The sequence below is a fragment of the Triturus cristatus genome, chromosome 6 (genome assembly GCF_964204655.1).
Source record: "Triturus cristatus chromosome 6, aTriCri1.1, whole genome shotgun sequence".
NCBI lineage: Eukaryota > Metazoa > Chordata > Amphibia > Caudata > Salamandridae > Triturus > Triturus cristatus.
Window position 1 is genome coordinate 767847758 of NC_140589.1, and position 24504 is coordinate 767872261.

At 46.3% G+C, this 24504-nt stretch overlaps 1 protein-coding gene across 1 annotated transcript in view; it reads left to right on the forward strand.

Moving 5' to 3' along the window:
* The window catches only part of LOC146817839 (G protein-coupled receptor family C group 6 member A-like), a 198070-nt gene that overhangs the window by 65873 nt on the left and 107693 nt on the right, over positions 1-24504 (forward strand). The window lies entirely within an intron of this gene.

Here is a 24504-nt window from a genome sequence, read left to right on the forward strand (position 1 = left end):
TGTGAGCCATAATGTATGATGTATTGATGATTTTCCTTGGGTATTTGTATGAATCGTGTCCTGTTTGCCGGGGTGGGTGGGGTAGGAGGGTCTGCGCAAAGTTCTCTGTTTCCTTTTGTTGATTTCATATAAGAATAGTCCTCATGGGTGTCATATGTTTCTTTATTGTTTCAATTGGATTATGTCGGGTGATCGCTCAAATGGTACTACATAAATGCAATAAAATATGTTTAAAAATTACCTACTGGCGGTCGCCAGTAGGTAGATATAGTTAGGACCTATTTTCCATAGGAAATCCGCAACATTCTATTTGGAATAACTTTGGCACCGATTGACTAATCTTCGCAAAGTTTTTAAAACTTTTGGCCAGCTCCAGTCCGCTCCTATCCTGAAAGTTTCACAGTGATTCGTCAAGGGGGGGCCGAGAAAAACGGGGGGTCCCAAAATGCGTTTTTCCCATGCATTTCCCATATGTCCTTTAGCCGCAGCTACAGACCGAACTGCTGAACGGAATTACACCAAATTTCGCAAAGAGGTAGTCCTTAGTTCAGACTCATGCCTTTTGCTTAAATGGTGTAAATTCGTTGAGTAGTTCCAGAGAAAATGACATTTAAAAGTACATATATATCTATGGCCTCGGAGGATCTGCACACCCTATGGGCACCCAGCGCGCACCCTGCCGTGCACGAGCTGTATTTTAATTGGCTGCCAACACTCTGAATCAGGAAGTGTTGGCAGCCATCTTGTGCCTCGGTAGAACCGAGGCTCAAGAAACCCCCCAAAAAAGTTGCAAAACGCGAAAAGGGGGCAGGGTAGAAACACCCTGACCCCCTAGGCCTGCTCAGGGGGGCCCACAAGGACCCCCAAGGCCCAAAAAAAGAAAACATTTTTTTTGTAAAAAAACGGGAGGATACATGCTGTATGCGCAGATCCTGCCGATAAAATAAAAGAAATTTAAGCGCGGGCTCCCACGCTTAATTGGTATTTAGCCCCTGGGGGGGGGCAAATCCCGGGGGCAATAGATTATATGTACAGGGGGGCCCAGAGGGGCCCCCCAGCCCTGGGGACCGCCACCCCCTGGGGCTTTATTAAATTATGTACGGGGGGCTCTCAGGCCCCCCCAGCCCCAGGGACCGTCACCCCCCAGGGCTTATTACAAATTGGGTGGGGTGGCTCTCCGGCCCCCCCAGCCCCGGGGGCTGCCACCCCTGTGGCTACAAAAAATTGGGTATGGGGGGCTCTGAGGCCCCCCCAGCCCTGGGGACCGCCACCACCCGGGGCTTTTTACAAATGTTGGAGGGGGGCCACGCAGCCCCCCTCCTGGAGCCTTGTACAGGCCCTGGGGACCACCACCCCCCAGGGCCAGCTCCTGCAGTGTACCGGGGTGCCCACCCCGGGACACTGCTGTTTGCAAAGGCAGGGCGGAAGCCTCGCGGCTCCCATCCTGCCGTTGCAAACTGCTTTGCTTCATTGAAGCGAGAGCAGGGAAACCTGCTCTCGCTTCAAAGAAGAGAAGCAGATTGCTTTTCCATATGGGGAGCAGCATGTTAGCTGCTCCCCATGTGGAAAAGCAATGCCGGCTCCCGCAGGAGGCGGGGAGCCAGCTGGGACCGTGGGGGGACTGGGGTCCCCCCACTGTCCCCAACAAGAGGCCTGGCCCCGGAGGATGGGGTCCCCTGGGCCATAAGTGGCCCGGGAGGGGGGCCACGCAGCCCCCCTCCACCATTAAGAAAAATAAATAAATCAATGGCCGGCCCCGGGGGATGGGGTCCCCGGGACCTTAAGAGGCCAGAGGAGGGGGGCTTCAGAGCCCCCCTCCATAAAAATATTTTTAAAGTTGGCCATGCCCCGGGGGATGGGGTCCCCGGGGCCCATAATTGGCCACGGGAGGGGGGCCACGCAGGCCCCCTTCACGTAAATTTTTTTTTTACATTTTAATTTGGGGGTGAGGCCCTGGGGGATGGGGTCACCAGGTCCAGTAAAAAGTGAAAGGAAGGGGGGCCACACAGCCCCCCTTTCAAAATAATAAATAAAATAAAAAAGATGCTATTGTCCCTAGGCCCCACCCCCTCACAAGCGCACTCTGCAAACACGCCCTGTGGCACGTTTTAAATTGGGGAATTAATTCCCCATCAATACTGGGGTTCCCTGGGGGCCAACTAGCCCACCAGGTACCTCCAGTAAGCGCCACAGGGCTGCGTTGCAGAGAGGTGCTCCAGGCCACGCCCCTTTTTACACCTCTCTGCAACGCAGCCTTGTGGCGCTTACTGGAGGTACCTGGTGGGCTAGTTGGACCCCAGGGACCCTCAGGATTCAAAGGGACTTAATCCCCCAACTTAAAACGCGCCACGGGGCGCGTTTGCACAGTGGTGAAGGTAGGGGGCGGGGCCTGAGGTGATATGTGTGCAAACACGCCCTGTGACGCGTTTTAAGTTGGGGAATTAATTCCTCTTCAATCCAGAGGTCCCCTAGGGGCCAACTAGCACACCAGGTACCTCCAGTAAGCGCCACGGAGCTGCGTTGAAGAGTTTTGTAAAAAGGGGCATGGCCTCTGGACACCTCTCTGTAACGCAGCTCCCTGGCGCATACTGGAGGTACCTGGTGGGCTAGTTGGCCCCCGGGGACCCTCAAGATTGAGGAGGAATTAATTCCCCAACTTAAAACATGCCACAGTGCGTGTTTACACACGTCACATCAGGCCCCGCCCCCTTCCTTCACCATTGTAAAAATATTCCTCTAAAATCAGCCGAACTACGAATCCCGATTTACTCACCTGTTATCAGGAGAGAACCCAGTGCTGCATCTTTCAGTCCAGCACTGACCCTGAAAAGTAATTCTAAGCGTACTTACCAGTAACTTGTATTTCCTTCCATTGTGGGGTTTTCACCAGAAAAGTTTCTGTCTATTTTCACAAACGAAAAATATTCCAAAAAATCGCCTGTATGACTTAAACACATTCTTTCAACTGTTTACAGGAGATTCACCAGTGCTGGATCCAGGATCCACCACTGAGTAAGAAAAAGTAACGATAACACTACTTACCTGCTAAGGGAATTTTCTGCCTTAGGATAACATTGGTGATTCTATGTGAAAAAAATTCTAAGTGTCAACTTTTAAAATACAATAATATTCCTTAAAAATCACTACTGTAACCAAAACGCTTTTACTCAACTATTTACAGGAGATGTCCAAAGACTGAATCTAGGATCTAGTCCTGTGGTTAGAAAAGTAATCCATAAAGTAACTATTTGCATTCGACTAGAAATTTACATTGAGCTCAATGTTGCATTGTGTTTGAAATTGTGTTGCCCATTGCAACAACTATAACTACTGTACTTAAAAGTCTATTGCCTATTTGCAAAGTATATAAACTAAAGCAATTCATTCTGAGAAAGTATATTTTGTATTGTAATGTATAATGTAATTATAATGTAATTAAAAAAAAAAGATATCCAAAAATAAATAGTTTAAAAATTGTAGTAAATCAGTATAAAAAAAATCAGTATAATAATTAATACATTAAAAATTGTCATTTACAAAACCTTTGAAATTCACTGAAAAAAACATAGGTTTCAGGCCTGATATAGTTAGGAATTAGCATTTAAAAAAGCTTTGAAATTCACTGAAAAAACCGTAGGTTTCAGGCCTGATATAGTTAGGAATTAGCATTTAAAAAACCTTAGAAACTCACTGAAAAAACAATAGGTTTTACGGGTGTTAAAGTTAGCTGGACATTTCACTCGAACAAAACCATTGAAATCCTCCGATATAGATAGTTGTACTAACTACATCTCAATGGTTTTGTTCGAGTGAAATGTCCAGCTAACTATAAACCGCTAAAACCTATTGTTTTTTCAGTGAATTTCTAAGGTTTTTTAAATGCTAATTCCTAACTATATCAGGCCTGAACCTATGTTTTTACAGTGAATTTCTAAGGTTTTTTAAATGCTAATTCCTAACTATATCAGGCCTGAAACCTATGGTTTATTCAGTGAATTTCAAAGGTTTTTTAAATGCTAATTCCTAACTATATCAGGCCTGAAACCTTTTGTTTTTCAGTCACAAAGTACAAAGATTCTGATGAAAATATTGAAAAACTCAAAAAAGTCAAATTCTGACCTCATCGAAATCATTTAGATGATTACGTAATCAAAGGGCATACATACATTTATTGATGTTTTTCAGGGGAGCAAACTTTGGGTTACATATTGGCAGTGGCACTATTAGGCACTTAAAGCCTCATGAAAGTGATGACTTCTATTACAAAGAAAAAATATTAAGTGCAGAAAGGACTGACATTTCTTTTATATGTTTACTGTTCCATGCTACTGTTATCTACTCTTTCCGAAATGTATCTTGGACATGTAACAAAATTGTAGTGCAGCATATGTATGATATTATATAGAGAAGATGGGTAAAATTGGCATGCAGATCTCTCTAGACTGTTCCCCACAAAGAATCCTTTCAACGCAGGCAAAGTTTGCCTGGGTTTTGAAAGTGAAAGCGGACAGTGTGAATGACGGTATGTATGTATTCTGGTCTGTGTTTACCTAAGGGATGAGGGACTAGAGCCTGGCAGACGCAATCCTGTATTGCGTAAGTTAAGACGTGAAAGTTGGCCATTTTCTACGCACTGATTATCGTTTTCTACTTAAGCTGTTGACACCCAACTGAGGACTTCATTTTTCAGTTCCATTTGTTCTAAGAGGGGCAGATTTACAAGCCCCAAGCGCTCCCAGTACGTCACTTTTTGTGACGCACTGGCAGCGCATCACCCTGCGTGGCTTTTCCTGTCCTTGTAAATATGGCCCTTTTACACGCAGCACTTTGCGTGAAAGGGGCGTTCCATGGATGTTGCTGTGGGTGTTGCCAAGCAACACCCATGGAACCAGACACATTTCCAGATTTGCGAGTAATGGTAAATCTGGAAATGCGTCTGAATGCTATGCCACACTGCATAGCGAGGCTCAACGAGGAGAAATGTTTTCATTTCTCCTCATTTTTTCCTCTTTCAATGCGTGGTGCATTCTACAGCATGCATTGAATGAGGAAAATGCCTGTAGTGATTGTTTTCTGCACAAAAACAATCTCCCCGTGACGCAGGCATCCTTGTACCATGGTGCAAGGGTGCCTGATCCGGCGCACGGCAGCAGTTTGTGCGCCAGCGAGGTTGGAGCACAGGAATGCGACATATTATTGTAAATATGTTGCATTCCTGTGCTTCAGAAGTGCCGCAGCGTGGCGCAGACAAAGGGACTTGCGTTGCCGTGCTGCAGCACTTCCTTGTAAATCTACCCCAGAGTGTTTCCGTGAAAAGCGTGTGGTTCACTGTGTCAACGGTCACTTACAGGTCAAGGGTGATAAGGAGCCTCAGTAGAAGGTGTTCTGATCTGTGGGTTTGCCCAAAGTTATTTTCAATAAGGGTGAGATCTGGCCAGTTTTTTAGCATGTAGGGACTGTTTATTCAAATAAAGAGCCAATAATCAGGTAGGTCCAGTCGGGAGTCTCAGAGACGTTCTATAGTTTAACACAGTAAAATGGGAAGAAGTTTGGAAGATGAATGCAAAATCTTTATTAAGTTGAAACGAAAATAGATCGTATTGAGCCTTGAGCACGTAAACTTCTAGCCTTGAACATAGATCCACGGGCTGATTGATCATGTGGGGCTTAATTCAGTGATGTCCCAGTCCCTTCCTTATCCCAGAAGATGGCTGACTTAAGCAAATCAGATGTTTGTTTTTCAGTTGCTAGGCCTTGGTGACCTTTGTGGAGTCAAATGGTTGAAAAATTGAGTGGCATTACACTAAAAGTAGTCATGGATTTTTATTAGAGATGACTGAATCCCTGATGGTTTACAGAGCTTTTGAAGAGATATCTGTCTGGATTTAATGTCAGTTCTTTTTGGGATTATCAGATTTATCTGGGAATTTGCTTGGGTTTTTGGAATCATCTCGTTATAATTCAGACTCTTATTGTAATTTGATGGGACCAATAATGTGGTTGTGAGCTGTGGAGTTAAGGATTGCAGATGTAGTTTGATGACTAGGTTAGCTGCGTAACTGGTTGGGATTTGCCAGGGGGTCCATGTCAACCCAAAATGTTCAAATGCTCCATGAATAGGACTCTACCATTGTTAAATTAAATGGACACATTTTACTAAGGTTAATTAATCCACCAAGGAGAGTATATTTGTTTTAGGGAATCTACACGTGAAAGAGATTTATGAACTGGTGATATATTTTGCTAACATGGTTTCAAAGAAGTCGAATGATGGGTCTGAAATTTCCTTGCTTGTGACACATGACTGATTGTCACAAGCACTGTATCATGTGTCACCCCACTGCTGCTGAGGGGCCTGGGTGGAAAGAGGGCATCTATAGTTATTGGAAGTTGGTAAACCAACTTTCAACTATGCCAAAGAGGTGGAAACACGTTCTCCAAGTAATACAAAATAATTGAGAATATTACGGATTTTGGAAACTGGGTATAAAGCAGTTTCAAGAACAAACAAATGGTGCAATTACTGTGATTGGGGTAGATGGTTGGCTTGGCCACATAAAGGCCATGTATGGTAACATTTAAATAGTCTGTTGTGAAATTATGAAAGAATAAGCTCTGGTGGTGCTAATATCATAGATTTCATATATCAGATAAGTAATGCAATCTAAATATTTAGGGCTGGGAGTGCTTTCAGATAATTCTTTATGTGCTTTACGTAGGTGGTGAACATCCATTCCTCAGTCGCACTTGTTGTATAGAAAAATTATTTTAAATCTGGAAAGGAGGTATTTTGGGACAATATTTTTTTTAAAGAAGCAAAGTCTTTGCCACTTAATTATAGACTGATAGACCGTTTATGCCGGTTAGGTAAGTTTTTGCCGGGGGTCTGCTTTTTCTTTATTAAGAATGAGTGGCAGGAGCATACACAGTTGAATTTTAGACCAGCCTCAGGCTTCACCTTTCCATAATGCACAATCTAGGGAATGCAGTATGTACTGGAGTGTGGTGCAGCACCTGTATTCTATATTTTTTGGCAAAGACTTTGAATGTGTGGGCTAGCATTAAGCCCATTCCAGACAGAGCTAGTTTGCGTGTAGGATTTTAACCTGCTCCACAATATCCAGGATTGCCATGTGAGTGGGACAAAGCAAGTTAAGCCTCCAGGATAATTGCCAATTCTTGCTTCATCTTCACCTAAATGTATTGTGTACGAGAAGATAGTAAAATATTCCCTCTTCATCATTAAAACCTATACTGACAGCTGTTACTTAAATAAGTCGCCTAACATCTCTGCAAGGCCTTTCAATGTGTGCAGTAGATTACAAATGAGTATTACATGTGTTTTGGAGACCATCTTGGATAATAATTCCTCCATTAGCACCCTATCTTTACTCTGGGAGTTCCGTCCATGCAAAGGCAGTGTCCATTTGCTGTTCAGAAAAGAGCTCTCTCTATCTCTCCCATAAATTTCACCCATCTTAATCATGTGCCAGGCTCCATGACCTCTAGTCCACAACCTCTCTGATCACTTACCCAGACTACAGAGGAGCCTGTTTCAGAAACCTACCACCATCCCATCAATTTCAATGCTGCTTCCCAGGCCTCAAGTACTGAAACCATAGCACACAGCAGATACTCTACACCACTCCCTCCATAAATGAAGTGCGAATAAGTTCTGCATTGCATGGCCAACATATCTACTCAAATTGAGAGATCCTACTGTAAAGAGAAAGTTCTCTGATTTACTGTAAATAGATGAGGTACCTCGTAATACCACTACCTTATGTTGAAAAGATGCCTCCTTCTGCAACCAAAATTATTTAATCAGTGGCATTCTTGGAGAATTGGACCTAAAAAGTGGGACACTTAAACATTCCATAAGAATGTTTAGAACATGGGGGATCCTTGAGAAGGAGCGATAAAAAGGGGAAGGATAATATTTTAAAGAGCGCGCTGAAAGAGTGACGGGGGGCAGTTACCCACAGTGCATGACACTGACTTTGAATCTGTCCAGAAGCATCATTAAATTACACTCAAGAAACATACCATGTTTAATGGTAATCTTCTTATCTAAATAATAATGTCATCAACTTTTTTATTAGTGGTACAGTGTTGATGGACCTATTTTGCACAGAAAACAAAGTAGATTTTTTCCAGTTGATGCTGAATACAGAATGTTAAAACACCCTTCCTGGGCCCCCGTCTCAGCAGAAATGTCTCAGATATTAATCCATTAATCACAACTACCACTGTGGGATAAGCACTAGTCAGGGCCACTGGAAATATGCGATTCCACGGCCGTGGTGTTTTTTTTCATAGTTGTGGACTTGCTGCATTTGCCACAAAGTCCTTTATCTGCTACATAATCTGCGGATTTTACTAAAATGACATGTGTTTTTGGCTCAAACGGATCAAAAGTTACTAAAATTGTGGTAACATGGGTTTGCGCACAGTGGAAGGCACTTTGTAAAGGTTAACTGGTCATCTTATGGTTGCTTTTTTCAGTATTTGGTTATTGAACTTGTATTAAAGAGGTCCAATATTTGCCCTGATAATGTTACCATATATAAAAATTACAAAACATTGAAGAAATAGTATAAGACATGTGGTGCATTATGCTGCATAGGTTGCCTTTTCCTGACACATAATTTGGTGTTCTCCTGCAGCATAATTCAAGTGACCCTGTGTAGGAAGCTGTCTCTGTATATACTATCCAAAAGTAAGGTATAGTGTGCACAGAGTTCAGTGGATCCCCAGAGGTATAGCAGAGGCTAAATTAAGTAATCACCAACAGCTCTATTTGTGGTAGTGTGGTCAAGCAGTTAGGCTTATCAGATGGTGTGTTAAGCATTTATTGCATTCACTCAGGCAAGAAATGATGACACACACTCAAAGATTGAATCCAGACAAATTAGGTAAGTATGAAAAGGTGTACTTGTGTTTTATTTCTAGAACCAAGCACAACTTGGCACAGTTAGGTGAAATATTCTTTCAAATGCAAGGCTGTACACAAAAATACAATTGTAAATTAAATTAGTGTTGTTACAGGTTAGTATATGCAGTTCGGAACATTTTTAATTTGCTTTGGATTACTTTTGCGTTCATTTTCAGTTGCATTGTCTACTTGAGGTGATATGCCTAGATATCACAGTGGGTTCTACAATACAGGGGTAAGTAAGACAATTTACTTTTCAAACCACAGCTACTTTTGTTCCATACAAAAATCAGGTCGACACTTAGAACATTTTCAGAAGAAAAAACACAACATGGGATCCTATGGAGAAATAGAAGGTTATTGGTTTGCCGGTAAGTAAACAATTTACAAGGCTTAGTGCTTGGGGTTAGCACCGAGATTCCACAGGGTTCAAGCACGCACTTGAGTTGCACCACCAGTGGCACTAGGACGGCTGGTTGTAGAGTGCAGAGGCCCAATGCTGGCCAATGGGGCTAGGGCCTTTGGTTGGGGGCTGCTCACGAGCAGGCCACTTGGCTGTGGGAGCAAAGCTCCAGGGGCTAAGATCAGCACCGCAAGGATCAACAATCAGCACAGGAGCTGCACCATCAGCGGCATGGAGGCGGCCAGATGCAGGGTGCCAAGGAGACATCGGGAGCCCTGTTGTTTCCAAAGGAGATCTCTGGTTTGGAGGAAATGCTGTAGGCTCAGACAAGGAGGTTTCCTGAGGGCGACCACTGGAAAGAGAGGCGAGTTGGATTGTTGAGGGATGCCTGTATACCATCAGTTGGGCCACCAAAGGCCATGGGGCATTGGGTGTAGGGGTGTCTTTAGGCATCGGTTTTCTTACCAGCTCCAGTCGCAGTCAGGGGGACCCCTCAGGTTGAGGCTGCAACCATTGTGTACAAGATCAAGGCAGGTCGGGGATCACTGGATCCCAGGTCAGGATCACTGGGGAGACCTCCTCGTAGTGTTGGGCCACTCAAACTCGGGCCGTGGGCATCAGGTGCAGAGTGGTGCAGAATCAAAGAGTCGACTGGGTCTGGGTTCTGTGTTGGAGTCTTTGGTTGAGCAAATCTGGTGCTCATGGGAGATGGAGTCTTTTTGGTAAAGGCATGGTAGGTCCTCTGGGTTCTAGATGGCTGCTGGCTGCTGAACAAGTTAGGGTTTGCTTGTTGCAGCTCGAAGTCGTGGCAGGCCGGTAGGGCTGGGGCGAAGGCAGTTGGTGTCCTCTTCTTCCTCGTTCAGCGCGGCTCTTCTGTCCTTCTTTCTTTTTCTCAAATCTGAGGAGGCAACTTTCAGGTTTACCCCTATAAACTGAATTTATGGGAGTTACAGGAGTGTGCATGTTGGGACCAATGGGTCCCTTCCTTGGGGTGAGTACACCCCCTATTATGCCACCCACCAGTGGGAGGTGGGCATGAGCCTCTCTCTGATTGGCTGTGTCCCCTCATCTTCAAGATGGAGGTGAATGAGATGTGTGATTCACCTCGCCTCCCCCACCTGAGAGGTGGAATTGGCAATGGTGGGTCCAGCTCTCTTCATAACTTTGTTTTCCTGCCGATTCTCCCCCCAAAGTGGGGGTCAGAACCGCAGGGAGCCTATTGCTGGGGGCAGCAAAAGGCATGGTTAGATAACAAAGGCAGCAGGCCTTTGAAGCTTCCCATTTGTGGACCCAGCCCATCCTGGGGAAGTAGGCATGACATATCTATCCAGGATGGGCTGTGTTTCTGGACCCAGAGAGCGGGGGCCCTCAATCCAGGGGTTCAAAAACCTGTTGTGTGGTGACAAATGGTGGGTAGCCATTCAGGAACCACAACAGGGCTGGTCGTTTTTCAGGGGGCATCTCTAGGATGCCCTCTGAGTGCATTTTATATTAAGACCCACACTGGCATCAGTGTGGGTTTAATGTGCTGAGAAGTTTGCTACCAAACCTTCCAGGTTTCAGTAAAACCATTATGGAGCTGTGGAGTTCGTAATAAACAACTCCCAGACCATATACTCTTTATGGCTTTACTGCACTTACAGGTGCCGATCACGATCCGGTAAAAAATGTCCCCGTACGACTCGTATCGGGTCTTTTTACCGTACGAATCGTACAAGTGCCGTACGAACTGGCAATCACGATTCGCATGGTAAAAAGTCCATACGAACCGCACTGGGAATCATTCCCCACATGTCCTCGGGTCGGAAAATGTGTCCGACACGTCCTCGGACGATTTACCTTACAAACGTGAAAAGCCAAGTCCGACCGAGGAATCACGATCCATCCCGTGCGTCCGAGCTTACAACCGTATGGAAAAAACACCGTCCGCACCGAACTCCTATAGCAACCATGGAGACATGTGCCCGCATACGCGCCCAACACTCCCCCCAGCCCCCGTACGTCCGACACGTACCCCCCGTGTATGTATACCCCCACCCGTCTAGGAACACCCCAGTACGTTCCAGTCGTACCCCCACCCCAGTACGTGTCATACCCCCGTGTACCTACACCCCAGTACGTTCCAGTCGTACCCCCACCCCAGTACGTGTCATACCCCCGTGTACCTACACCCCAGTACGTTCCAGTCGTACCCCCACCCCAGTACGTGTCATACCACCGTCTATGTACACCCCAGTACGTTCGAGCCCCACCCCCACCACAGTACGTGTCATACCCCCCGTGTACCTACACCCCAGTACGTTCCAGTCGTACCCCCACCCCAGTACGTGTCGTACCACCGTCTATGTACACCCCAGTACGTTCGAGCCCCACCCCCACCCCAGTACGTGTCATACCCCCCGTGTACCTACACCCCAGTACGTTCCAGTCGTACCCCCACCCCAGTACATGTCGTACCACCGTCTATGTACACCCCAGTACGTTCGAGCCCCACCCCCACCCCAGTACGTGTCATACCCCCCGTGTACCTACACCCCAGTACGTTCCAGTCGTACCCCCACCCCAGTACGTGTCGTACCACCGTCTATGTACACCCCAGTACGTTCGAGCCCCACCCCCACCCCAGTACGTGTCATACCCCCCGTGTACCTACATCCCAGTACGTTCCAGTCGTACCCCCACCCCAGTACGTGTCGTACCACCGTCTATGTACACCCCAGTACGTTCGAGCCCCACCCCCACCCCAGTACGTGTCATACCCCCGTGTACCTACACCCCAGTACGTTCCAGTCGTACCCCCACCCCAGTACGTGTCATACCCCCGTGTACCTACACCCCAGTACGTTCCAGTCGTACCCCCACCCCAGTACGTGTCGTACCACCGTGTACCTACACCCCAGTACGTTCCAGTCGTACTCCCACCCCAGTACGTGTCGTACCACTGTCTATGTACACCCCAGTACGTTCGAGCCCCACCCCCACCCCAGTACGTGTCATACCCCCCATGTACCTACACCCCAGTACGTTCCAGTCGTACCCCCACCCCAGTACGTGTCGTACCACCGTGTACCTACACCCCAGTACGTTCCAGTCGTACCCCCACCCCAGTACGTGTCGTACCACCGTCTATGTACACCCCAGTACGTTCGAGCCCCACCCCCACCCGAGTACGTGTCATACCCCCGTGTACCTACACCCCAGTACGTTCCAGTCGTACCCCCACCCCAGTACGTGTCGTACCACCGTGTACCTACACCCCAGTACGTTCGAGCCCCACCCCCACCCCAGTATGTGTCATACCCCCCATGTACCTACACCCCAGTACGTTCCAGTCGTACCCCCACCCCAGTACGTGTCGTACCACCGTCTATGTACACCCCAGTACGTTCGAGCCCCACCCCCACCCCAGTACGTGTCATACCCCTCGTGTACCTACACCCCAGTACGTTCCAGTCGTACCCCCACCCCAGTACGTGTCGTACCACCGTCTATGTACACCCCAGTACGTTCCGGTCCTACCCCCAACACAACCTCATAAGTACGGAGCGCACCCCAGGCCCCAACAGCACAACCGCATGTACGAGTCGTACCAACCCACACACAAGGACAGCACCGTACAACCAAATGGCCCATCTACACACCGTAGACACGCTCAAAACGCACGTACACAACCAGGACAAAACAAAACAACACAAGAAGACACTATTCGAATGGCACAAAGCCACTAAACATGGCCAACAAACACTACAAATACACCTTCACTGACCTGCAACTGCCAAAGACAAACAGAGGGCCAAAACACCACCACTACTTATAACACACCCACCCAATTTTCAAACACTGCCACACCCACCCATGGACCAATAAAAAGGGCCCACACACACAAACCATGAGCCTTTGCAACAGACTCACTGCTGCCAGACACCACAGAACCATACAACAAGCTACACCACACCTTACACTTGCACACCTTCACACAACCACCCTCACAAACACCCCCTCATCACATTCACACACACACACACACAACCATCCACACACCCCCCCCCAACATCCACACCCCCCCCACCATCCCCACCCACACCCCTCACCATGCCCACTACCAAGAATCCAAAGTTCAGTAACCGAGAGTTGGAGGTCCTTGTTGATCAAATCCTCAGAGTCGAGCCACAGATCTTTGGAACATTGGTCAGAAACACCAGCCAGGCAGCAAAAACAGCCATGTGGCAGACCATCGTCGATGCTGTGAATGCTGTTGCGGACACCAGGAGGACCAGGCAGGAATGCCAGAACAGGTGGTACGATCTGCGGAGGAGGGTCAGAGCCAAGAGGCAGGAGGAACACGACCAGGCCAACGCCACCGGAGGAGGGCCCTCCCGCAGACCCGTACAGTACCATCCCTGGGAGGAGAGGGTGATGGCCATACTGCCGGTGGAGGCAGTCGAAGGATTAGAAGGATTCCGAGACCCGGGTGAGTACACAAACAACGCACCTCACATGGGGGGAACGGCATCCACAACCAAAATCACTAACAGGCACGCAACCACCACAAGCCATCGCATTACTCAACCACACTCCATGAGCACGCACATGCCACTGCTGCCACCATGCCCCATGCACCCAGCTGGACAATGGCAAGTCACAGAAGACAACAACACATGACACGGTAACCCGGATGGCGGGAGGCTGGACCGTAAAAATCACATAGTGCGACTCCGAAGCAGACAACTATGCACTCTGCCCATATGGCCTAGGTCACAGCCAGACAAACAGTGTGTCCCAACACAGGAATGACTTGCCAGCAAATGGCGGACGCCTTGCATCAACACATGGGGGTGAAGGCACTGTTTTGCACATGACAGCAGCTAATGAACAGCCAACATTGTGAAAGAGTGGCAGCACACACCACCACAGCAGCAGCGCACAGACACACATCACACCCAATGGGTGCCTGGAGATCAGAAACAAACTCACATCAACAAGCCAAGGGCCACTCAAAGATCTGCTAACAGTGTGTGCCCAGGAAGCTGGGCTGAGGTGACAGAGGGTGACACACAGAGGGAGGGAGAGGGGGACAGAGAGGGAGGGAGAGGGGGACAGAGAGGGAGGGAGAGGGGGAGAGAGAGGGAGGGAGACACAGGGAGACGGACAGAGGGAGGAGGCTGACACACAGAGGGAGGGAGAGGGGGACAGAGAGGGAGGGAGAGGGGGACAGAGAGGGAGGGAGAGGGGGACAGAGAGGGAGGGAGACACAGGGAGACGGACAGAGGGAGGAGGCTGACACACAGAGGGAGGGAGAGGGGGACAGAGAGGGAGGGAGAGGGGGACAGAGAGGGAGGGAGAGGGGGACAGAGAGGGAGGGAGACACAGGGAGACGGACAGAGGGAGGAGGCTGACACACAGAGGGAGGGAGAGGGGGACAGAGAGGGAGGGAGAGGGGGACAGAGAGGGAGGGAGAGGGGGACAGAGAGGGAGGGAGACACAGGGAGACGGACAGAGGGAGGAGGCTGACACACAGAGGGAGGGAGAGGGTGACAGGGAGGGAGGGAGAGGGGGACAGAGAGGGAGGGAGAGGGGGACAGAGAGGGAGCGAGACACAGGGAGAGCAAATCAGCCGTGTGGTGTGTGGGAATGTCTGCTCGTCAGCAGGTAGACTGCGTGCATGTAGCCAAGGGTGGCCCGTGCCAGAACCCCCCCTCTTCACCATGCAAAACACAGGGCCATGTCACAACCTGTGCACGAGCACAATGACAGCTACCTGCATCACATAAGTGTGTGGAACAAATCCATGTGCACATGTACAGTGCTACACGGAAGGCGCCAATGCATGGCTCGCAACACCGGCCCACTCCACTGCTGACTGCAGTCACACTTGACGCAGCAAGTAAGACTGTGCCACACTTAGTTAAAGGTGCCAAAGTGGTGCCCAAGGGACACACCCATGCACAAGTGCACTGTGAGTGGTGTGGAAATATGGATTTTTCTGATCAGTTATGTCCCCTTCCTTGGACCCCAACGGTTCCATGTATGAATCACAAGTACATGTATGTTCCCTCCAGTTCCAGTTATGAAGACGCAAATACATGTGCGTCCACCGTTAACATGTCCTCTTTCAGATCCGCCATGAATAGGCCGGATATTCCATTCCTAAGTATGAAAGGCCACCGGCTTTATATGGTTCACTTATGCCATTTTACCGTCCAGGCAAGTAGGCCCTGATTCTGTCATCAAACTCTTCTTGCATTCTGCCTCTGAAAGCTCCAGTCTGAGCCTGCATCTGTGACCATGAACTTTGTCTCATTCCCTGCGCGGCTCACGAAGCCTGACATCAGCCTGCTGCCTGCCAAAAACTGTATTTCACCTTCGAAATTATCTGCACCGTTCCCTGCCCGATGCATTCCTGTCTAGTAGTTTAAGTAAACATTCTTCCAGCTACCGAGCAAAGGCTCGGCTTCTCTGTCTTTATACAAGTAATTCATAGCCCTATTACTATGGAAGATTTCCACCGACGCATCTAGTGTAGACACTTAGACGCTTGTACACGCACTAACAGTCAGTATAGTCAGTATAGAATAAGATTCTACTCTAAGAAGACCTCTCTTTTGGATAACTTAGTTCTTTAAACATAGGATGTTAGATATGATTTGGGATTAGGTTGACTTGACCCTCCAGACTTCTGTCGCCACATGTAGAGCTAAATGTCAAGTCCCCTTCACCCCCTAGTTGCACGTCAAACACACGTCATGCTGCTGCGCGCGCATTTCTGCCAAGTATTTCTGCTGACATTGCGAAATTCTTTCATGTAACCACCCTCTTATGACATCACATCTGATGACGTTCTTTAAACACACCCAGTTACGCCTATCTTTGCTACGTATGAATATATTATCCCCACTATCAATTGTTACGCCTCTTGTATTTGCTTCACTGTAATGCCTATTGTATAAAAGTGATTGATAGTCAATAACCTATGTACTTCACTTCCTTAACCTTCGTGTTGATGGAACTTGGAGCAACCGATTATAATCGACCATTGGAATAAAGCCCATTCCGAACCTCTAATACCACGGATTCTGCCTCTTATTTACTGAGCTATTTTATTATGTTCCTGTATCAAATTAAGTCCCGGTAATTAAATTATTTACCACATGAATGGCGCCCGAACAGGGACACTTTCTCATCTCACGCGCCGGCGGTGAGTTGCAGGCCCGGTCTCCTGCCACAGCTGGACGGACAACAACGCGTACCAGCGGGATTTCCTGTATCTCCCTCCGGTCAAGCGGGGGCGACTGAGGCTGCGATCAACACCCAGACGAGGCGGTGAGAAGTGCGAAGTATCCCGACCAGAGCCTAGCTGAGAGAGCAAGATCCGAGGTATACAGAGGCCCACCAGTTTCCGAAGTCCCGAGTCGAGTCCAGTTTCCGAAGTGTTCGAGTCGAGTCCAGTCCGGTTCAAGTTCAGTTCAGTTTCCGAGGCCTTCCGTTTCCGAGCTACCCAGTGAGTACCATTACTGGGGAGGCGTTCTGACGTGCACATAGGTTGTGCCGGTCAAGACGGGTTTGGGTACACAAATCCGGTCTGCACTGTTTCAACAGTGTATCTGTACTGTTTAGCAGTATATCTAGTATATCAAGTTTCAGAATAAATCCAGATAAAGTCGAGTATTATGTTTAGTGATTAAGTTTTCCTTAGATCGTCATCATCATCGTTGCTCAGTTAAATGTTAAATGTTAAATGTTTTAAGTACGTTCTGCATATTGTGGTGTGAATGACTGTTCATTATTGTGTTTATTTGTATTAAGTTCGTTCAAAATCAAGTATCAGATCAGTTCTCAAATATGCCGCTCTTTTCGAAATTAAGACAGATCACAACAAGAAAAGGGGTACTCGAAGAAGCCGTTCCTATTCCTCCTAGGGACACTCCAGGGTACTTCATGTATCATAAACATGGCTTAGACGCTATATTATTTCTTGATTTGTGGGTAGACTACACCAAGGAATTACCAGAAAGTCAGAGGTGGCCCGCAGCTGGGACCTGGGATGCAGAGTGCATCATGAAAGTAGAGGAAGAGTTATGGAAAAGGAAAGTCAGACAGTCACAGAAAGACGCCATTGAGTTATGGCGTAAAGAATCTCATAGACGTACAGAAAAAGCACTCCGACAGGAAGAGAAAAATAAAGAGAGTTCAAATAAAGTCCGAGAAAATCTATTAATTGAAGAAGGTACCCGAGTGAAATCAGAACAAGTAGACAGACAAAGAAATGCCCTTATGAATGGTATGTATCCCCTTCTGGCTAAAGGATTACCTAAGGCTACTCCGGAGATACCAAAAGACTTGCCACCCCCATTATTTCCAATAAAAGTACATCCTAAGGGGCATCCTAGAACCGCAGAAGATGTTTTTCTTTCCTCATATTTAGATGACGCAGCTCCCGAGTATGCTAATCCCGCCCCACATAGACCGCCTGCCAGGGATGTTCAACGCCAAGATCCAGTATCCGTATCTCTACAGCAACAAGTCCTGACACAAGTTCCGGCAAGCACATCTGTTTCTACATCTGTTCCTACAGCTACTTCTATAGCTGTGTCCACACCTATAGTTGCTGTATCACGTTCAACGAACCCTTTCACACCCGATACCCCAGATGGGGCTACGGGAGGTACTACCAATATTTTTGCTACGCCACCCAGAATAAATAAACTTACCTTTCAAGAGTCAGCACATTCACGTACCCCCAAACTCATAAATGCCCGTACGCTTAAGGAACTTCTTATAGATTGTAGATATGACCCTGTGCCCGGAAAAGAGGACGAAATGACCCTGGCATCATTACGTATCAGACGAGCGGCAGTGTATTTAGGGAAGTTACCAGGAATGACTGCGCATCTAGATAATATATACCATTTTGTCCAAACAGGGCGAGATTCTGAATGTATTAACAGAGCTATGGAATACCAGAAAGTGGAGATACAGGGGGAACTGTTACGTTTCCTCATAAATTGTGTGATCAGAAATCAAGACCGACCGGGGGTAGACCCGGAAGCAATGCAAATTCTTACCAGATGGAGCCAGAATATATCAGAAGGGAGACATGATAAGCAAAATTGTATAATAGCCATGTGCCGAAAGATCCGTAAAGAAATAGAACGCCTACACGAAGAGAGATTGGCGGTAGACCAGTTCGAACAAAGCGAGGAGGAAGGATCAGGACTGCCCGCAGGACAGTCAGACACCATAGCCTATGTAGGTAGAGGAAGATCTTGTAATAGTACTAGATGTCTTATTGACCCGATACGTCCGATATGTCCAGATAATAACAGGAATTTCCAAACACCTATAATAAATATAAGGTCCCCCGAGCATTCGTTCCAAACCGCTGACAAATTACTCCGAGAACGAAGGGGTTATCATTTTCTCGATTCTATGGATGAACAAGAATTAGCCAGGTCAGCCGTTCAATGGGTTGACAGTCCCGGAATGTATGGTGATGATACAGTAGCATACACATTTTTGAATCTCACCCCAGATGAACAGCGTTTAGCTGGGATTTATATGATTCAACAACTCCTTATACTATATCAGAGTCAGCATTCAGATCCTGGTCCTTTACCTGAAATACTGACTGAATTACTCAAGAATAGATGGAAAGGTTCAGGTACTAAGTTAATTAAAGAAATACTAGAATCAAGAAAACAGTACATTCTTTTTGTATGCCCAGAACATGTCTCATTGCCCATTAAGGAAAGAACCACGTATTACATGGACAGACAGAATCCCTTACGAGAAGTACACCCAATAAAAGGCGAGGACAACGAGTTTAAACGCGTATTTGTATATACGCCCATATCGAAAATAGAATTGTTAGAAATGAAGAAAGTGGTACCCAGTCATGACAAAGACCCAGCAGGTTTCCACCGAGAAATTAAAGACATGTTACTCATGGGAGAGTATACCTATCCCGACATTATGACAATATTAAAGGTATTGATGCCTGCCGGCATTTATGAAAAACTCAAGGAAAAAGAGTGGGAGGTGGGAGACCAAAAGATAGAATGGTCAGCATTAGAAGCAGAAGAAAAGGCCCGAACTGCAGGAGCAGGGCTTGGGGATAAAACTAAAGCACTACCAGGTTTACTAGTACAGGTACTGCCACGTTTATTAACTACGAAAAAGGAAGATTGGGGTACAATTTCAGCCTGTAAACAAAAGCAAGATGAAGACACTAGTGATTTCTATGCCCGATTTGAAAAATGTTTTGGTATAAATAGTGGCATAAAAGCAAGTAGCGAATCATACCCACACCTGTTCGTGACAAAATTAGTTGAAAATTCCTTGCCTCAAGTGAAGAATAGAGTATTAAAATTCGAGAGTACCTGGCAAGGTAACACTCCATCACAAATGTTACAAATGTTACAATACCATCACAATAGAATTAGAGAGGAACAAGAACATGAACAAAGACGCATGAAAGACACGAAAATGAAAATGCTAGTCTCCCAGACAGTTCCAGCTGAAGGACATAAAAAGGGTACGACACATTCCGGTGATACAACAGGACCTATAAAAGGGACATGCAATTATTGTAAAAAGCCAGGTCATTACGTACACGATTGTCCAGTTTTAAAACATAATATCGCCATAGGTAATACAAAAGAAAGACCACGGCCACCTAGACAGGATCAGAATGAACAAGGAGCCCCGCAGCATGCACAGTCCATGCCAGTTCCACCACAGTCTATACAGTTTGTGCCAGCTGCACCAGCGCTGCCTGTTGCTGCCACACAAACCACGACACGACAACTGTACCAGACCGCACAGTATGACTATCCTGATTATCAGCGATACGCATGAACCAGCCTAGAGAGGGAAGTTGACTTACCCCTTATTGAGGTCCCTGTAGATCAAGAAGGACCTTATGTACATAGTGAATTATTAGGCCAAGATAGAAAATTTTTACTCGATACAGGGGCAAGTCGAACAACCATAAAACGTAGTGAAGTTCCAGGGGCACCCCTCTCAGGCTCACAGAATATTTCCCTTGGTTTTTCAGGAAAACCTATTGTTAATGAAGTGTCACAGCCTCTTCCACTTACGATAGGACCTTTGACCCGAACTACAGATTTATTGCTGACTAAATCATGTCCAGAAAACTTGTTAGGTATAAAAACACTGAAAGCTCTAGGAGCTATAATATGTTGTTCTCCGGAAGGAGTAAGATTGTTTTTACGTGATTTTAAAGGTCATTATGTGTCTAGAGACATGGATCCCCGACTGCAGACTTTACCTACACATCTATGGGCACAAGGCCCTACTGATGTTGGTTGCATGAATATTACACCATACCGAGTCACACTAAAGGCAGGAGTGGTACTACCACGAATGCGACAATACAAGTTACCACCAGATGCTGTAGTGGCATTACTGCAAATCATTGACGAGCTCATTGCCCAAGGAGTAGTTGTGGAAACAGACTCCAATGTATGTAATTCCCCGATAATTCCGATTCTTAAACAAACAGATCCGAAGGCCCCGCCAGTATATCGACTGGTTATTGATTTGCGCGAATTAAACAAATGCATAGTGCCACAATTTCCTGTGGTCCCAGATATCTCGTCATTACTGACAGCTATTGATTCCGAAGCAACATTCTTTACTGTAATTGACCTCAAGAATGCTTTTTTCAGCGTCCCAATAGATCCGGAAAGCCAATATTTGTTCGGATTTAGTTTAAATGGACGTAGCTTTAAATTCTCACGCGCACCTCAAGGATTTACAGAAAGCCCCAGCATCTATAGCCAAGCACTGAAACGAGAACTCGACAGTATCCACATGCCAGTTAACACTGCTTTGCTTCAATATGTCGATGATCTGCTGATCACCGCGAGAAGCGAACCCGAATGTGAGAAAGCATCACTGACAGTTTTACAATTTCTAGCCGAAAAGGGGCACAAGGTGTCCCCTTCTAAGCTGCAATTCTGTGTCCAGCGAGTTGTTTATCTTGGACACTCGCTGTCCAAGGAGGGAAGGCAGCTTACACCCGACCGCATTCAGTTAATAGCTAACATGCCAATACCCAAGACACAAAAGGAGGTACGGGCTTTCATAGGCCTCACTTCATATTGTAGGCAGTGGATCCCTCAGTATGCATTTCTAGCAAAACCACTCATTCAATTGACAACACAGGAGGCAGCCACATCGACTGTTCTCCCTTGGACTCAGGAACATACACAAGCTTTTGAAAGCCTAAAGAAAGCTTTATGTCAAGCACCTGTCTTAGCAACACCATGTTACAGTAAACAGTTTACACTCTTTGTTACAGAACGCGAAGGTACTGCCTTGTCAGTACTCACTCAGGAACAAGCAGGAGCACACAAACCATGTGCTTATTTTTCCAGTACATTAGATCCAGTAGCTCAGGCTTTGCCCGCGTGCCTAAAATCAGTGGCAGCAACCGCTTTGGCAATCAGACAAAGCGATGCCATAGTGTTAGGACATCCATTGACAGTTCAAGTACCACATGCAGTAGAGGTTCTTGTAAATAGAACGCAAACACAACACTTGACTATAGCGCGACTTACAGGGTACGAATTAACATTGTTTCAGCCACATATAGAAATCAGACGTTGTAACACATTGAATCCTGCCACACTTTTACCTGTAATCGGAACAGACCCACTAGCCCATGACTGTATTGAAGTTATTACAATCACGACGAAACCCAGACAAGACTTAACCGATGTCCCATTGTCAGACCCAGACCTGACGTTGTATGTAGATGGTTCATGTATGAGAAAAGGTACAGGAGAACTAGTGGCCGCTTACGCAGTCACAACAGATACTGAAATCATTGAAACAAATTGCATAAATACCTTGTCAGCTCAAGCCGCAGAGCTCATCGCTCTGACACAAGCCTGTATTCAAGCCACAAATAAAAAAGTCAACATATACACTGATTCACGTTATGCATTCGGAGTTGTACATGACTTCGGCGTGCTGTGGCGAGAGAGAGGTTATTTAACTTCTCACGGTGCCCACATTCAGCACGGACCCCTCATTCATGCCTTATTAGATGCAATACATCTACCCACTGCAATATCTATTATGAAATGTAAAGCTCATACGAAAGTTACTGATATCATTTCTCAAGGCAATGATCTAGCTGACAGAACAGCTAAACAAACTGCTCAAACTCAAACATCCGACATGACAAAGACAGTAGTCCTGACGCCAACACATTGTATGACGATTAAAGATCCTACTCTTGACGTAATTGATATACAGACACATGCTACACCAGACGAAATAAAGAAATGGACTGAATTAGGAGGGATCCAAACGGATCAAGGATGGATGATGAAGGAAAAATCTGTGTGGTTCCTTCCTGATTCAATGGTCCAAGTTATAATTAACACTGTACATAGTCCCGCACATCTAGGAGAAAAAGCTATGCTAGATAGCATTCAACACATTTGGTTCAACAAACATTTACGAGCAGCAGCCAAACAAAAAGTTCGTACCTGTATGATCTGTTGCCAGTTCAACCCAGGAAAAAGCGTTCCCGTAGAACAGGGTGGATTTCAGCCTCCTGATCACCCTTTTGAAGTCCTCCAGATGGATTATATCCAGATGGAACGATGTAGAGGATTCAAATATGTTCTCGTAGTTGTTTGTGCTCTTTCCCGTTGGACGGAGGCATACCCGGTTTCAGATTACACTGCCCCGACTACTGCCAAACAGTTGGTTCGAGAATTCTTCCCACGATACGGTTTACCACGTGTTGTTCACTCAGATAACGGCCAGCCGTTCTCATCCGAATTAATGAAACACGTTTCACTTTTGTTAGGCTATCAGTGGAAATTCCACTGTGTCCGACACCCCGAGGCAGCAGGTCTCGTAGAAAGACATAATCAGACTCTGAAAATTAGATTGTCCAAAATATGCAGAGAGAAAGGTGTCGACTGGGTAGTAGCATTACCAGTTGCACTCTTTTACACAAGAATGGTAGCACACTCTCGAACAGGGCTATCCCCGTATGAAGTGATCTTCGGCAGACCACCAAATATGTGGGGGACGCCTATACCACGTAAAATAACTGATATTGACTGTAATATGCTGACAGATTACTTGGCTTCCTTGATGTCTGCACTACAATCTTGTCGTTCACAGGTAGCTGCAGCTTTTCCTGACAACACTGAGGTGAAGCCCCATGACGTAATTCCAGGCGACCTGGTCTTAGTGAGGAACTTCGATCGGAAGACTCAGCTGGATCCTAGGTGGAAGTCGCCGCAGCTGGTCTTGCTCACCACAAGGACAGCCGTAAAGATCGAGGGCAGGAAAGGCTGGATTCATTCGAGTCATATCAAGAAATTTCATGGACTACCAGCGGATGTGAATACCACACCTCGTGTGTCTTCACCCATTGACTCAAAACTTCCTTTTGTTGAAAAGAGTAATTCCGAACATTATAAACTAAAGCTCAGGTCCAATCAGTCAAGCAATTTGATTGTTTAAGTCCTCTCCGAGGTGAAGCGGTTGAATTGTCTCTGACATGTATCCCTTGGACCTGAATAGAGATAACACCCGAAAAATGTTGAAACGACAGGCGTACTGTAAATCACTGCGTAGTCATTGCATAGTGACGTTATTAATTTTGTTTTCCTTAAGTCTTTTAATAATTACTACAAGTATATTGTTGCACATATATTATCCTATTTCTAGACATGTTTACACTGTTACTGCTGAACATTCTTTTAGTGAATTACCTCCGCTTGAGTTGTCTTATAGATTTGCGCTGCGCAATAACACGTTTATCAGTATGTTACATCATTCCCATCAGGTTAGCAATGCTACAAATTGTTGGATATGTGGCCGACTCCCTCCCTATCAGAATTATAAAGGAATTCTACCTCTCTTTCCATACCCGTTCACACACAACGGCTCCTGTGGAGCATGGTTTAGTTTAATTAATTCCCTAGATTCGAATTCTGCAGTTTATCAAGATAACTGGGTATGGGGAAATTTGAACTTAGTTTTGCTTAAAGTCTGCTATCCTAACAAGGAGGGACTTCCCCAGAGAACAGGAAATGATCTAGAAAATGAAGTGTATGGATTAGGTAATTTAACGCTTAATCTTATGATCCTAAATGTCGAATCCGAAGCTACT